We start from the raw sequence: 13,705 nt of genomic DNA on the forward strand, positions 1-13,705 counted from the left end.
AGAGATTATTTACTTCCCTTCTGTGCATCTCTCTCTCTCTCTCTCTTTTTTTTTTTTAGTTTTTGCAAGGCAGTGAGATTAAGTGGCTTGCCCAAGGCCACACAGCTAGGTAATTATTAAGTGTCTGAGGTCAGATTTGAACTCAGGTACTCCTGACTCCAGGACTGGTACTCTATCCACTGTGCCACCTAGCTACCCCTGCATCTCATTTTTTAACATTTTCTTTATTATGGACTGACGACAAGGTAGTTTTTTCTCCTAGGTACAATTTTCTTCATGTATCCTTGATTCTATCTCCTCCGTCAGATTGGGCCCATAATCTTCTCATCCAGCCCCAATCTTGACTTCCTTGTATTCTGCAAACATGCATACATCTCCCCCTCACAAAAAACCTCAAAACCCAAAAAACCTCACTTATCCTACTCTCCTTAAACCGTGTCCTTTTCTTTGCTCACTTTCATAGCCACACTTGTAGAAAAGTTCTCTATTCTTGTTGCCTCTACTTTTTCTACTCTCATTCACTTTCTCTACTCCACTATGATAACCCTTTCTTAATCCTCATTCTTTTTGACCTCTACAAATGCTGCAATGAGACCCCATCACCTCTCATCTATATTCTAACACCTTCTAATTGGTCTCCCTTTGTCTCTTATGTTCCAAGTTCCACTCTGCTGCCAAACTGATATTCCTAAAATACAGGCCTGATCATGTCACTCCTTTGTTCAGTAAACTTCAGTGACTTCCCATTTCCTTAGGACCAAATTCAGATTTCTTTGTTTGGCATATAAAACTCTTTTAAGACCTGGTTCCAACTTGTCTTTCCAATCTTATTAATCGTTATTTCTTTTTGTACACATTCTATAGTCCTAGTTTTTTGTTTCACCTTCCATGTGACTATTTCTTCTTTTTCTTCCTTTGTACTTATTGTATGATGTCATAGATGGACTTCCTCTGTACCTTTGCCTATTAGAAAGTTCTTGGATTCTTTCCAAGTTCAGATGATATACTACTTAGAGGAGATTCTTTCTAATCTCTCCCCAGTTTCCAGTGTTTCCCCTCAGAAATTGGATTTATTTTGTATATACTTATTTATATATGCTTTTCCTTGAGAGACTATAAGCTTCCTTGGGGAAAGTATAATTTCATTTTTGTCTCTGTTAACCCCAGCTCATGTCACAGTGTCTGGTACATAGCAGGCATTTAATTAATACTCATTGCTTCATTGAGAAAACTGCATTTCATATTGTGCCAAAAGGTAGGAGTGAAACAGAAATCAGTGGAGAACAAAGGAGAGGTTTTTAAAAAATAGATTTTTATTGATATCTTTTGTTTTTTTTTACATTGCATTGTTCCCTCATTTTCATCTCCTTTCTTCCTAGAAAAGTATCACTTTTTTTTTATTTTTAGGTTTTTTTGCAAGGCAATGGGGTTAAGTGGCTTGCCCAAGGCCACACAGCTAGGTAATTATTAAGTGTCTGAGGTCATATTTGAACTCAGGTACTCCTGACTGTAGGGCCAGTGCTCTATCCACTGCGCCACCTAGCCGCCCTGAGAAGTATCACTTTTAACAAAGTGTTTAAATTTTTTTTTAAAGAGAAATTGTTCAGCTAAACTGAACAACACTTTGAAAAAACTATATTATTTAGTATTTGATACCTCTGGCCCTCACTTCCATGAAGCAGCAGAAAGGAGGTACCCTCTCTTACCTTTTCTTTAGGGATTTTTTTGTTCTTTATGATTTAATTTTGGATTTAATTGTTTTGTAGTGGTTCTTTTTATTTACATTGTTGTAGTTCTTATGTATATTTTTTCTTGAATCCACTTATTTCACTTTGAATCAGTTCTTGGAAGTCTTATAATTCTTCTTTGTATTCATCATACTGGTTTCTAATGGAGTACTATTCCATTGCAGTCATGTGTCACAACTTGTTTAGTCATTTACCAGCCTATGGGGATCTACTTTGTTTCTAGTTCTTTTTTCCACAATAAATGCTACTATAAATATTTTGATAAAGCTTTTCTTTTTGTTAATGACCTCACTAAGACATACTTAGTGACAAAATAATCGTATAATGTATTTAGACCCTTTTGTCATTTTATTTACATAATTCCAAATTGCTTTTTCAGAATGGTTGTCCCAGTTCCCAGTTCCCAGTTCATCCACAATGCATCATTGCTCTTCTTTCCATTCCTTCTTCCTAGCATTACAGATAAAATAATGATGATGATGATGATGATGATGATGATGATGATGATGATGATGATGATAATATTGTCCTTTATATTCAAGAGGGATCATGCTAGTCAAGTTAAGGGTGGCATGATTTTGCATATTATGTTTGTTATAATGAGGGGTTTGTTGTGCAAAGACATTCTTTTCACTTGCCTTTTCCAGAACCATTTCACCCTATGGCTATGATTTCTTAGGAAACAGGACTTCTGGTGATGGTCTGAATGCTGTGGGAATCCAGAGGATGATTTCCACTCAGGTATCAGTGAGGTACCTCAACTCTTCAACAACATGGGGCAAAGCACCCAGTATGTGATATCTGGCGACAAGGTAGTGACTCATGTTATATCCAAATTTATCTCTCAATGGATCATCGGTATGACCTTTCCTCTTAGACCTTCAACCATATTCCCCTGAAACTCAGAGATCACTTTGAAAAAAATTAGTGTGTTCAGAGCAAGCCCATGTTTCCTGGCTACCCCAGCTAGGAATAATGGAATAGAACCCTGGTTCTATTTTGTTGTTTTTTTGGAACTGGGACCATGATTAAGAGGGAGGGGTGGAATCATGTATATTGTGCTACTAGAGGTGAAATTCTTTAATTGATTCAAGAAGGATGAGAGTAAAAGCATTTGCCAAAGAATGTTTTTGTTAATCAAGAACTAAAGTCAGAGATTTGAAGATATTAGGCACCATTGTAGTTTTGAACATAAATGATGCTATCTAGTGATCTGGTGGCATTATTTCCATGACTTGCTGGGTAGCTTCTGGGCAACCAAAATCTTTGGGCATTCAGATGGGAATTTAAAAATAGATGAATGTTCCAGAAGACACTTTGGAAGGAGATTAAGAAGAGGAAAATAAGGATTGGGGTGGGTTGAGGTAGATAAGGATGAAAATATGAGAAGTAGCAAGGGAAAAGAATTTTTACCTAGACAGTGGTACTAAAAATCAGGAACCTGTTGCTCAGTCAATAAATATAAGTTCCTACTCTGTGCCAGTTATTATACTCTTCTAGGAATACAAAGGCAAAAAATAAATAGTCCCAACTCTTAAGAGTTTATAATCCAATAGGAGATTATAACACACAAATCAGGGCAAAGCAAACTGTATTTAGTTAAGTTGGAGATAATCAGAGAGAAGGCACTAGAATTAAGGCAATTTGGGAAAAGTTTCCTGTAGAAGGTAAGATTTTAACTGGGTCTTGAAGGAATCTAGGGAATCCAGGAGGTGGAGATGGGGGGGGGGGCATCCCTTGCATGGGGACAGCTACTGAAAATGCTCAATTAGGTGATGGAGTATTTTGTTCAAGGAGCAGCAAGGAGGCCAAGTATCATGGATCACAGAATTTGAGTGTGGGATGTAAATAGGTTTTGAAGGACTTTGAATTCCAGACTAGTGTAGCAGTGAGTTTATAAATTTTAGGACAATGTGAGGATAAGTTAGTGCCAATCTTCTCTTTGGTTTATTGACTTTTTTGGAATAGTTTTAGATGCATCTGCTATCTTTGTTGTGTTATTGAAACTGGGAGGGATTGAATACTGTGAGAACGAAGAGAGTGGTATTTTCCCTGGGTTTAATGGCTCACTTAGCTTCGGAACAGAAGGTCCAAGAATAATTGAAGAGAAAGAAGGAAAAAGATAGAAACAAAGGAGAAGGAAAAGAAGCATAAGAGAAGATAACTTCTAGTATATAGGACACAGTAAAGTTTTGAATGATAATATGCATATATGTATTAACATTGCTTGTACTTTTTAAAATGGTAATTGCTACTATAGTATGCTTATTGCAGAGATGCAAAATACTGACATTTTGTTTCTATAATTAATTCTCCCCTTTCCCCAGCAGACACAGAATGCTGAGTATTAATGTGTACTATATTTCTGGCTTAAACTGGCCTTTCAATCAATCCAAATTCCTTAATGATGTTTCCAGAGGAGTTCTGAGGGGGCATCTAGGTGGTGCAGTGGATAGAGCACCGGCCTTGGAGTTAGGAGAACCTGAGTTCAAATCTGGCCTCAGACACTTAATAATTACCTAGCTGTGTGGCCTTGGGCAAACCACTTAACCCCATTGCCTTGAGAAAAAAAAAATCTAAAAAAAAAAGGAGGAGTTCTGGGATGTGGTTGTTTTTTAACTGGGGCAACACTTTTACGTTATATTTCTCAATATTTAGGTGAGAAAGTATTTCAGGTCTTTGTTTCCTTAGTGCTTCATTTCTAACGTGTCCACTTACATTTTTCTCTGCCTCCCCAAACCCGGATCATAACCAATTTAAGCTATAGAAATAAAAAAAAACAAAATGGAATTGTTTATTTTTCCAACTATATGCAATGGTAATTTTCAACAATCATTTTTTTGCAAGGTTTTGAGTTTTACATTCCCCCCCTCCCCTTGACAGAAAGAAATCTAATATAGACTCTACATATATAACTATGCTAAACATAGATCCATACTAATCATGTTGTAAAAGAAGAATCAAAATGGATATTTATTTTATTTTTATTTTGTTTTTAATTTTTTTTTTTTTGCAAGGCATTGGGGTTGTGTCTTGCCCAAGGCCACTCAACTAGGTAATTATTGTCTGAGGTTGGATTTGAACTCAGGTACTCCTGATTCCAGGGCCGGTGCTCTATCCTCTGTGCCACCTAGCCGCCCCCTGGATATTTATTTTAAATGTAGTATCTGTCATTTTCTGACTTTTTCCTTGCTTTCTATCATATATTTGAAGCTTAGCACTGTGTCCTGTCACATTATAAGCCTTATTAAATACTTTTTGATTGATTTTTCAGTAATTACCTTAAAGTTTTTCCTGACAGAATCTTTAGTAGGAAACCTAATTTAAATCTCTATCATGAAGCTGGTTAGAGTAGAGTAGTTTAACTAAAGGATTGAAAACCATCCATTATTTGTTTCTAAGCTTTCCAACTTTTTGTTCTATACAAGAATCTTCTGATACAAATTAATTGCTAGTCTTAATTAACTTTTCCTTGAACATATCATGCTTATTCTCACTTTCCTGCTTTTGATTAGCACTTTCATTGTGATTTTCTCCCTACTAGAGTATTGAACTTAGCCCCAAACAAATCCTACCAGTTTTTAAAAGACCAGTTTTAAGTTCTCTGTTTTGGGTGAAGATTTCCATGATTAAGTTAGTTATCCCTCCTGAATTCTTTTTTTGTTTGTTTGTTTTTTGCAAGGCAGTGGGATTAAGTGATTTGCTCAGGATCACATAGCTAGGTAATTATTAAGTGTCTGAGGTTGGATTTGAACTTAGGTCCTCCCCATTCCAGGGTTGGTGCTCTGTCCTCTATATCATCTAACTGCCCCTTCCCTCCTGAATTCTTAATATCTCATGTCAAGTGGTTGGCAGTTGCCTTGTCTTATTTGCTGTTTAGCACTTATATAATTTTTCTCACTTATTTAAGAGTTTGACCTCAAGGACTTGAGTCCATGTTTTTATATTCTATGGTGACTAGCTGAATAGGTTTAGGTACATCAATCAGTCAACAGACTTCTTGCTAGGTATTTTGCTTGACATTAAGTATACTAAGACACAAATTCGTTGCCTCATTTTATTTGGTAGATATCATATTGCATATGTAAATATATAAGTAAATATAGTGAACTTCTGCAAAATCAATACAATGTAGATTAATAATAGAGGGAACTAGCAGCTGGGAGTGGGGGAAGGAAAAGATCTGACATAAACTAGGTTTTTGGGAACAGGAAACTAAAAGGTAAAGATTAGAAGGAAGAGCCTTCCACAAATTTCAACCAATGTAAAAGTAGAGAGAAAGGAGGCAGTGTCATTAGTGAGGAACAGCAAGAAGACAAGTTGTGGCAGACTTATAGAGGATGTGGACAGGCAGAGTGCCTAACCCAATTAGGAAGAAGCCAGACTTTAAATGTCAGTTTCTAAATGAAATACATTTTTAAGAGTCTATATGCTTGGCTCATTGGAGTTCTTTTCTTAAAACATCTTTTGGCTACCTAATTTCTCTGCAAAAGGTGACTTTTAGGACTATTAGAATAAATAAATATTAGGAGAATAGATCTAGTGTTTTGAAGCAAACTTGTATTTGTTCTAATTTTTGTTATTGTTTCAAGAAATTCTAGTCTTTTCACATTAACCTCTGCCTTTGGAAGAATTAGGATTTGGGAGAATATGATCAATGTCTTTTAATATTTGAAGAATTATCACAGGGAAGAGAGTTTAAATTAGTTATGCCTAGTCCTCATGAGCATAACTAGAAACTATGACTGGAAAATAGACTAAAGACAAAAAATTAATCTTTTTTTTAATAAAACATTATCCGAAAATTAACATGACTGCCTCAAAGTAATAGATTTTCCCTTTACTCCAAGTTTCCAATAATATCTTAGATAACTCTTTCTTGGCAGTGTTATAGATAGGATTCTTCAGGAACTGTTTGGACAAGATGGCCTTTCAGGTCCCTTTCAACATCGATATTCTTTAATTCTATGACAAAGAGCATAAGGAAAACAACAGATGTGGGAAAATGAGTTGTAGGACTTTTGCAATTGGAGTTTCATTTGAATAAAGGGATTAAAGTCTGCCTCTCTAAGGAGTTGGAGTGATTGACTGCCAGTACCTTGAATTTTACTCTTTGGAACTCAATAAATTAGTGAAACTTAATGTAATTCCATAGATCACATTACTGAGGCCTTAGGTTGAAGTCTGATGCTCTCTGTTCTCGTTCTCTCTCTCTCTCTCTCTCTCTCTCTCTCTCTCTCTCTCTCTCTCTCTCTCTCTGGCAATGTTTTATACAGTGGTTGTAGGTTTTTTCCTTGCATTTCCTGCTTTTTCTGTGCTTGTTGTCTTTGCATTCATTGTTACACATTTGTTACTCATATATTAGATTATGTTTTGCCACGTTCTGCCCAGAAATGGCTCAGAAAAGATTTCCTACAATGCTGAATTCAAGTTCAAAATGATCCAGTTTGCAGAAATGGTTGGAAATTGTACTGCTGGACGTCAGTTTCTCCAACTGAGAAAACAATCCGAGAATGGCCATGGGAAGAAGAAATCTTACTGAAAATGTTGCGGCAGAAGAAAGCCGTGAGAGGCAAGTCAGCAAAATGGCCTGATTTATAGAGGGAGTTGAAGAGATGGATTGAAGAACAAAAGGCAATGGGAATTCCTGTATCCACAAAGATGGTTCAGCATGAGGCAAGAAGAATTGCTGATAAAGAGCAGGAATGAACTAAACACCAGACTTGCCCAAAAGATGCCTGAAAGCTATGAGCAGGTCCTTGAATTTCATGATGAATAAAACTTGAGTTCAATAATTTTATGTAATACATTTTTTTTTCCCGATTTGGTGCCCCACAATTAGGGTGCACCTTATAAGTGGAATCGTCTTATATGTGGGGAAATGCCATATTAAGTGCATGAGGTCAGCTTTCAATCAGGTTCTCCTGACTTTGGGGCCAGTGCTCTATCCACTTCACCACCTAACTGCTCTGGGTCTGTTACTTTCTTGATACTGTACTCTACTAAATAAAAAGAATAGGTAATATGCTTACTGTAGTTCTTTTTGAATACTTTTTTTTTTGAAAGACTGATATTTTCCAGGGAGATTTTCTTTTCCCTTTAGAAATAAAATTTAATTCTGAATGTTACTTTCGACAATGTAAGACTATGAAAATAGTACTACTACTACTATACTATTACTAGTAGTCATTGTCATTATAGTTATTGTTTATATAATGCTTTAAGGTTTGCAAAACACTTTGTGCATATTGTTGTGAAGTAGATGCTATTATTATCCTCTTTTGTCAGGAAACTGAGACCAGTGAGGGAAAATGATTTAAATTTTTTTTCATTTGGTAAAGAAATCTGCCTTCTCTCTCTCTCACCCATTACTTCACCAATGAGAAAGAACAATATGAAGGCAGGTGCATGCTGACTTATTTATTAGTGATGGAATTTAAAAATCTAATATTCATCCCATGCAAAATATTATTATTTTATATTTTTGCGTGTGAAGATTAAAACCCTCAGTTGGACTGCATAAAATCCCTGCTGTTGATTATTGATGGATTTTCCCACCTTCAGTTGTATGGATGCTCTGCTATTTCATAGAGACAGAATTGTTGGTTTCCCCTTGGTCTGGTATTTCTATACTAGCCTGGAAGCTAGAACTGAGACTATGCTTCACCATTTGCTCATTGCTGGGCACACCTGTGAGGGCCCTCAAAGCCTGGAGTGCCACCCCAAAGTACAATATCCCTTTTCAGTTTGTAACTGAAATCTGTGACATTGCTGCCCATTTTTTCACCCTACACAAGATTAGATAGAACCTTGATGATAGTACTTGGTACCTCTTCTTGCTTTGGGGCAGACTCTGCTTTAGCTTGCTCTTGACCAGATTCTGTTGTCTAGTGTTTGCAGACTGGGACTGGAAAAATGAATCACTGTGACTTTTTTTTTCTTCTTGGACTCCTGATCAGGATTGAATCTTGTATGTTTTCTAGATCTTTTTTTTTTTTGGAGGGGGGGGAGGGTGTGTGGGGGGATACACTATACTTCTTTCTACTCCACCATCTGATGCCTCTCCAATGACTTTCCAGGGTCACAAAATGTGTTGGAGATGTCTTTATCAGTTTCTTTGTTTATAAAATGAAGGGATTTGGGGAAACTAACTTTAATTTCCTTTATAAGTCTAAAAAAGTTTCATTCTGTATAAGGTAGGAATTATCTCTATTGAACTTAAATTTTTTTTTTTTTAGGTTTTTGTAAGGCACATGGGGTTAAGTGGCTTGCCCAAGGCCACGCAGCTAGGTAATTATTAAGTGTCTGAGACTGGATTTGAACCCAGGTACTCCTGACTCCAGGGCTGGTGCTTCATCCACTGCACCACCTAGCCACTCCAAATTTAATTTTTTTTCCCTTAGGAATGTTCAAACATTGTGCATTTTTGTATTTATTTTAATCATTGCAACTTTGAAAATTGCTTCCTGTGATGTTTTGAGTCTAAGCTAATCAGAATAATAGAGATGGTGACGACTTTGAAGGGTGTAAAAAAGAAGCATTCATTGAATTTAGGGTTTTGAATGAACAATATGATTTGAAGACATAAATGCTCTCTAATCTTAAAGGAAAAAAGTAAAGTGAATCTTTGTTTTCTATCTTGTGAATCCAGTAAACTATTTCATATGAAGGTTTCATATTTTTTTGTTTCTGGCTAATTCTAAGTTTCTCTTGAGTTCTTATGGCACAGTTTGTTTCCTGACAGTTTTTTATATATGACTCCAAAAGAAGGGTTCCCTGCCATAGGTAGATAACACACAAATATACTTAATTGGGATAAATACTAATCGGAATCTTTTCATTGTTTACTTAATTGGACTTTATTTTCCTTGATTCCTGTTTCCTGGTCCTAGTACAGTCTAACCTCTTTTCAGTGTGTCATAGTGAAAAATAGGACAAACTTCTAATAATAATGAAAGCCAGAAGGGAAATGACTGGAAATTCTGTTTCTTTTCTCATTTATGAAGGGGCTTGAAAAACCTTAGGATAATTCCTGACTACTTGTTAACTTTGAAGTTTGATGACAATTCCCTTAAATTAAATTGCTTTGGAGAAGAAATTTTGTTGTTGTTCTTGTTAGGAGGTGAATGATATTTTATGAAAAAATTATTGAATGTCTTCTGAGCAAATGTTAGGTATAGGAAGAAAGATCCAAATCAGATTTAGAATATATAATACCTTCTTCATTGACCTTACCCACTATAAATTTTAAAGTATAATAACTTCATAGGTGATCAGCCTTCAATATAGGAGAATGACTCTAAAAAATTATGCAACAATATTGAGACTTTACAAGTTTGATTTCCAGAAACTCAGTTTTCTTGTTTTGTTTTTGATTTGTTCACTTGTGCCTAAAGAGAGAATTGTTATCTATATTCTCTCCTAGAATTAGGTCTCTGTTTCCTTTCCACGATCCTTTATTGAAAACTGGACACTAAGAAATTATTTTGTGGGAAGCTAATTTTCTTTCTTAATTTCTCATATTTTGTGATCCAACTCATATTTATTTCCTTTTCATCTGCGCTAATGGTTTATTCTTTAATGGTTTTGTAAATAACTTACTGAAGGCCTTGACTCTGAAGTGAAGCAAATTTAGGACATCACCACTCTGTCATTTGGAACAACAGTCAGGAAGCTTTTTTTGGGGGGGGGGTGGGTATCGTAAATATCTTTCTCCGTAGGAAGAAAAGAAAGACACTTGCTCTAAGATTCTCTGAAATCCTAGTTTTATTTTAAAACTTGATTCAATTATGAAATCTAGATGATGGTAATTTGTAGTTATTAAGGAGCTATATTTTAAATTTTCCTTAATAATTTTATAGCCTGTGTATTATATTGGTAGATGGTTATTTCTTTGTTTTCCCCTCTTTAAATAGACTAGACTGGTTCTAAGACTTTATACTTACCCCCTCCCCCCCAAAAAAACTTTGTTATATGGGTTATTTAATTTGATTTTTAGTATATTAGAAAGAAAATATCTTTTTTTTTTTTAGGTTTTTGCAAGGCAAATGGGGTTAAGTGACTTGCCCAAGGCCAACACAGCTAGGTAATTATTAAGTGTCTGAGGCTGGATTTGAACTCGGGTACTCCTGACTCCAGGGCTCTATACATTGTGCCACGTAGCCTCCCCAAAAGCAAAATATCTTAATATTAATATGAAAATAATTTTGATTTCATGATACCTCTGAAAGAGTCTGAGGGATCTTTAGGGATCTACATTTTGAGAACCACTGAATTAAACATAACAGCCATTAACTGTGTTGCCTAAACTTTTTATGGTTGTTTTATTCAACAAAAACTGAATGTCTGCTAGTGTTTATAGCATAGCACCTACTGTATTTGGGATTATAGCTAGATACAGTTTGCTTACCTGTAAAAATGAAGAGATTGGATATAATTATTTTTCAGGTTCATTCCTATTTTAAAATGTTATGATTACATGATTCTGAGAATATATTTGAAGCTGCTTATTCTCAGTAGGAATGTCATACACATAAAGGATTAATAATAAAAGACAGAATATGATTATTGTTAGATAAGCAATAGAGGCTATAAGTGGTTTATGAGTTGGCAAACTAATTTACTACTATTCTTTTTATTTCATATTCTCCCTTTCTATTTTTCTAGTTAGGTCCACTAGACTGCTCAAATAGGGAAATGCCATTGATAATAAGGTAATGAGTTCATTAAGACATTACATAATACATAATAACTATTTTACATTTATATAGTATTTTCATGTATATTTTTATTTGATCTAGCCACAGATCTGTAATGTCAGGACAGGTATCTTCTCTCTTTATAGATGAAGAAACCAAGATTAAAAAAGGAATACATTATTAGACTAAAATTACATAAATAATTAGGTGATGCAGGTGAGATTTAGAACAGTCTCTTGTCCCCCCCCCCCTTTAGAGCTATGTTTACCAGTTATTGGGTAATTTTCATTGATCTGCAAGTACTTTTTTCATTTATTTAAAAAAAATCAAGCTCAGAGGTTTAAAATAGGGAAGGTAGTGTTGGATGGAAGAGAACTTAAGGTTTTACTGAACTTCATATTGAATATCCACCAGCAATGTGATATGGCAGTCAAAAAAGTGAACAAAATCTGAAGCATTAAGAGAGGCATTAGCTTGCTTGACTGTTGCCCTGCTCAGCCCGTATCTACCTTTTAAATTGAAGAGTGTCCATTGGAAGGTAACCAGAATGATGATGAGCCTGAGAATTATGCATCTGATAATTGTTAAAAGAAATAAGAATGTTTTATCTGGAGAAGAAAGAAATGATTTAGGAGAGAACATGACATCCATCATGAAAGGGATTGCATTCCTTCTTTACTTCCACTTCTTTGAATACTCATTTTTCTTCAGAACTCAGCTTACATACCATATCTTGCTATGTAAGGCCTTTCTTGGTCTCTGCCTTCCTAATTTCCTACCTGTTCAGTCCTTCCTTTACAAATTAACATATATTTATTTTGCAATTATGTGTGTGTGTGTGTGTGTGTGTGTGTGTGTGTGTGTGTGTGTGTGTGTATTATGGGGGGAAGAACTGGACACTTTCTTTCCTAATGTTATCTTCTCCAAAGTAAGCTCCTTCAGGAAAGGAACTGTTTCATTTATTTTTTTTTGGGGGGGGATTTCCTTAACTAGAACACTATCACATAAGAGATACTTAATAAATACTTTTTTTTTTAGTTTTTTTGCAAGGCAATGGGGTTAAGTGATTTCCCGAGGTCACGTAGCTAGGTAATTATTAAATGTCTTGAGGCGTCATTTGAACTCAAGTCTTCTGGACTCTATCCACTGTGCCATCTAATTTGCTCTGTGCTTATTGTTTAAATGATTAGGCTTGTTCTGTTTTGCCCCGCAGAACTAAAAGTTAAAGGTAGTGGTTGTGAAGAGGAAAATTTACTATTGTATAAAAGAAAAACTTCCTAACAATTAAGAGGTATTAAGCCGTGGCATATATTACTTTGGGAGAAAAATAATGATTCCCCTAACATTGGTGGTCTTCAAACAAAGGGTGGATAATTTGTTTGATATAATTAAGTTTCTTATTTGGGTCTGTTTTGGACTTTTATAAGCTTCTAATGCAGGTCCTTTTCAACTCTGAGATTCTTGATTATTATTCCTAGAGGAGCTTGTTACAAAGGAGTTTTGTAGTGAGCCCTTTCATAATGCAAATAATCATCCCCCATTTTTCTTTTATTTCCTGTATTTAGATTTAAAAAAATTTTTGGACTGAAGCTTTTAATATTCATTGCCATGGAACATGCTTGATGAGGAAATTCCTTTGACCAGTACGGATCAGTACAGAACAATATCTCCTGTTACTTATAGTAGCCGAGATTTAAGTGATTTAATACCTTAAAAATTGAACTTGATCTCAGGTCTTCTTGAATCCAGGTTTTGTCAGACAGAGACAGAGACAGACAGATGTAGTCACACAGATGAGATTGAAATTGATGAGAGAGGGACACCTGTAGTATGAGTAACACTCCTTTACTTAGAAGGGGAAGGAGAGGTATTAGCTATGAGGCTTAATGAAAATTATGAAGGGGGGCTGCTAGGTTATACAATGGATAGTTCACTGGCCCTGGAGTCAGTAGGACCCGAGTTCAAATGTGGCCTCAGACACTTAATTACCTAGCTGTCACTTAACCCCATTGCTTTGTTAAAAAAAAACTAAAAAAAAATAAAAGAAAATTATGATGAGAAGAATTGAATAGATTGGTATTTCTGAAATAGGACTTAAGATTTATTAGCTATTACTAAGTATGGAGATAAATAGTAGTTATAACTTAATGTGAAAGGTTTTTCAACCAGTCAGAAATTAATTAGCTAGTTTATAAAGAAAATTTAACTAATCAATTTTGGAACTTTTCTGTCTTTCTCACATTCCTCCACTAAAGAAAT

At 35.2% G+C, this 13,705-nt stretch overlaps 1 protein-coding gene across 5 annotated transcripts in view; it reads left to right on the top strand.

Moving 5' to 3' along the window:
* CLASP1 (cytoplasmic linker associated protein 1) overlaps nt 1–13,705 on the top strand; it is a 379,426-nt gene that overhangs the window by 23,484 nt on the left and 342,237 nt on the right. The window lies entirely within an intron of this gene.

Source organism: Macrotis lagotis, chromosome 1 (assembly GCF_037893015.1).
Source record: "Macrotis lagotis isolate mMagLag1 chromosome 1, bilby.v1.9.chrom.fasta, whole genome shotgun sequence".
Lineage (NCBI taxonomy): Eukaryota > Metazoa > Chordata > Mammalia > Peramelemorphia > Peramelidae > Macrotis > Macrotis lagotis.